The sequence below is a fragment of the Hylobates moloch genome, unplaced genomic scaffold (assembly GCF_009828535.3).
Source record: "Hylobates moloch isolate HMO894 unplaced genomic scaffold, HMol_V3 SCAFFOLD_2, whole genome shotgun sequence".
NCBI lineage: Eukaryota > Metazoa > Chordata > Mammalia > Primates > Hylobatidae > Hylobates > Hylobates moloch.
Genome location: NW_026652277.1, coordinates 5,064,786 through 5,068,809, shown reverse-complemented (window position 1 = coordinate 5,068,809; position 4,024 = coordinate 5,064,786). Strand labels below are relative to the sequence as shown.

The following is a 4,024-nucleotide window of genomic DNA, read 5'->3' as shown; positions in this document are numbered from 1 at the left end:
GGGGGAAGACAGCAATTCTGTGTTCTAACCCTCTCTGACGGTCATTCGCTGTGTGATCTTTGGAGAAACACCTGAGTTTTTGGGCTTCAGTTTGCTCGTCTGTGGAATGAGCTAGTCAAAGGGAACTTGGAAATGATTGCTAAAGTCTCCTTGGGTGTTTTCATTTGTGTCTGTTTTTGGTCAAAACCCTGAGCTGATGTAATATTAGAGCCAGGCATTAGAGGGCAGCGTTAACTAAAATTTGCTGGGAAGTCCACATATGCTGGACCTTATCTTGGAAGTTGGTTTTGATTTGTTGCCTCAAATATTGATGATAAAATACGAAGTGAGCATACAGAGATATATACATTATGCAATCTTATGAGGATCATGTTAAGCATTTGGTTCTTTTCCTAAAAGTAATGGGAATACTTCAGATTATGATGAAGATTCACAAAATAAGAGATACTGAAGCTTCACATGAAGATTTACAAAATAAGAGATACTGCTAAGACAAATCTAATCACTTCTGTTAACTTTTCCAATTATTATAGGAGAATTTTTTTTTAAATACTGAGGCAGAATATTCATAGAATCAGTCACTCTATATTTGAAAATAACAGAAACTGATGAGTCTTAGGCAATTTGCATGAACATAGTGCAAAAATAGAATAGTTTCTCCTGAAATTGATCAAATAATTGCGAGTCTTTGAAAAATTAGTGAGTTAATATTAATCTTCATAAATTGGTATATTTTTGGAATCTGAATATTTCTGTGCATGTGAGTGTGACATGCTAATATTTAATGCTGCACAGTTCTCTTCTACAATATGCCAGGTTATATAGTCTAAATGTTTGAGTTGAAAAAAGACATTAATAACCAGTGGGGCCCTCTGTGGCCATCACTGAAGTGGGAGTGGCCAAAATGAAGTTCAATCCCTTTGTGACTTCTGACCAAAGCAGTAACTGCAAAAGGCATTTCAATGCGCCTTCCCACATTCACAGAACAGTTATGTCTTCCCCTCTTTCCAAACAGCTGAGACAGAAGTACAACGTTTGATCCATGCCTGTCTGAAAGGATGATGATGTTCAGGTTGTGTGAGGGCACCATAAAGGTCAGCAAATCGGCAAAGTAGTCCAGATTTACAGAGAGAAATATGTCATCTACATCGAATGGGTGCAGCGGGAAAAGGCTAATGACACAACTGTCCATGTAGACTTTCCCCCCAGCAAGGGGGTTATCAGTAGACTAAAATTAGACAAAGACCACAAAAAGATCCTTGCACAGAAAGCCAGATCTCACCAAGTAGGACAGGAAAAGGGCAAATGCAAGGAGGAAACGATTGAGAACATGCAGGAATAAAGTAATCTTGTATACAAGCTTTCATTAAAACTTGAAAAAAAAACTGGTGGGGATAATGTAACACAGATGTAGGACAGGGAGAGGTTAAAAGTGTCTGTATGCATACGTGTGTGTGCGTGTGTGCTTGTACGTGTTCATGTGTGTATGCATGGGTGCATGAGTGTGTTCTTGTGGTGTGTGTGCTTGCCTGTGTGTGCATGTATGTGGGCTTGTACTGGTTCGCCTTTACTTTTTTGTTTTAATCAGAGGAAAGTGAACAATAGGTGAAAAGAAAGAGGGTCTATTTTGATCTAAAAGTAGTGTGGTGGGGGGGTTAGAATTGCCCCTGGGGAAGGTAATGTTCTCGATTGCACATCCTGCGGCAGGTAAATAAGCCCCTCCATAATCAGAAAAAGCAGCTCGCTATTCTCTAAGGAAGGGAAGGGACTCCCAGTCAGCACCTGCTCTTGAATTGTGCAAATGTGAAGGAAAAGATTAAAAAAAAAATTAGAGTGATCATGGCTGTCTTAGTCTGTTTAGGCTTCTGTAACAAAAATGCCGTGCACAGGGTGACTTATAAACAGCAGAAATTTATTTTTCAACATTCTGGAGGCTGGGAAGTCCAAGATCAAGGCTCAGGCAGGTTTGGTATTAGGTGAGGGTCTGTTTCCCGGTTCTCACTGTGTCCTCACATGGGGCAGAAGGGCAAACAAGCTCCCTTGGGCCTCTTTTCTAAGGCACTAATCCCATTCATGACGTCCCCATCCTCATGACCTCATCAACTCCAAAACCCCACTTCTTAATACTATGACCTTGAGGGTAGGATTCATCATATGAATTTTGGAGGGACACAAACATTCAAAACATAGCAATGGCCAAATGCACATTGCTAGGGAAGCTAAACAAGCTCATGCTTTCATACTTGAAGCCAAAAATGGCTTTAACATATTTTATGAAAACCAGTGCAGTTGACAGAAAATGGAGATTTAAAATTTCACGTAAAGTAAATGGTGATAGATAAAAGTCGAATCTCCCATCTGTTTTCCTTTCATCTTCTCCATCAAAGACAATAATTTGGTTTTAAAAAGGGCAGGGGAAAGGAAATTGGAAGATAAACTAGATGACATGATTTGGAAGCAGACTTCGAGTTCAAAAAATGCACTTATCCTTCGGTTCGGGTTAGAAATCCAGTCAGTGTTGACTGAAATGAATAGAAGTTGTTCCAGGTCCTAAGCTGGGAAGAAGTTGCTGAACCACAGTCAGTGATCCTTAAAGAATCATGAATAGAATAAGACTGGTGGACAAATGTACATTCTTTGTTGAAATATCAATTTAATGAAGTGAATTCTGCACAGTACAGTTCTAGAAAATTAACATCAACATTGGACAATACTTTTAATTTTTTTGTGTGTGCGTGTGTGTGTGTGTGAGACAGGGTCTTGCTCTGTTTCCCAGGCTAGAGTACAGTAGCACGATCTCAGCTCACTGCAGCCTCGACCTCAAGGGCTCAGGCCTCCCAGCTATTCAGAAGGCTGAGGCAGGAGAATTGCTTGAACCCAGGAGGCAGAGGTTTCAGTGAGCTGAGATTGCACCACTGCATTCCAGCCTAGGCAACAGAACGAGACTCCATCTCGAAACAAAAATAGGGCAGCTAGGCATGGTGGTACACCTGTATAGTCCCAGCCGTATGGGAGGCTGAGGTGGAAGGATGACTTAAGCCCAAGAGTTTGAGTCTAGCCTGGGTAACACAGTGAGACCCCATCTCTAAAAAATAAATGAAAAAGTAAAAACTGGGAAGCTCCTTGATTAATATGTGACATATTTATTATAGAGACAGTTTGGCTTTTAAACTTACAGACGATATTGCTTTGTCTCTGAAGGGACAGCAAACATTTCTGGACCAACTACTGAAAATGACTAATGGGAGCAAGAGTACCCAAAAGACGACAAACCCTTTCACCAAATCAGGGGTCAGTAAACTGTCATACGTGATTCGGCAAGGAAACTGAAGGATCTATGAGATGTTTGAACAGAGACATTTTAGAGAATTTCCTTTAAATGATGAGGGGATTGAAGGAAATGAGGGTAAATTCTATTAGAGTGTAGCCAATATCTGGAATTGGCCAGGAAGTAAAGATATTCCAATTTTGTTTGGATGGTAGAGATGGCTTATAGAAAGTGGTCATTGCTAGGTTACTAAATTTGTTATGTTCCAGAAAAATCAAAGGAGAAGGAAAGACATCAAATACCACACAGATATAAACTGACAGCTGCCCATGAGCTTTTGAAACACTAAAGACAACTTTAGTTGAATTTCTAGATTTCAGTTTTGAAGTTTCAGTTGGCCCAACATGTTCTCAAAGGATGTAGCCTTTACTGAATCTGATTAGGCATTATATGCATAAGATGTAATATCTTGGATTTCTACTGGAATTATTACCACCTGAAGAATTTCAAAGTCCTAGCGATAAGAACAATCCGAACTATGGATTAAATTTTTTCTTTGACATATATTCAGGGTCTTCTGTAAAGACATGAATTTGTGGTCATAATTGTGACAATATTGTAAAATAATATTGATTTCTGCAAGGTCAAGTGCAGCAGACATCAAGGCTTACTAGCTGTCTTGCTCTTAAACTTTCTATAAGAAAAGCAATCTCATGTAGAGACAACACCAGGGATTTTAAAAGAAAAGAGCTACGA

At 39.5% G+C, this 4,024-nt stretch overlaps 1 pseudogene; it reads left to right on the top strand.

Annotated features, from left to right (window-relative positions):
• The first annotated feature begins 904 nt into the window (after positions 1-904).
• On the top strand, positions 905-1,342 carry LOC116474592 (large ribosomal subunit protein uL24-like; annotated as a pseudogene).
• Positions 1,343-4,024: the final 2,682 nt, after the last annotated feature.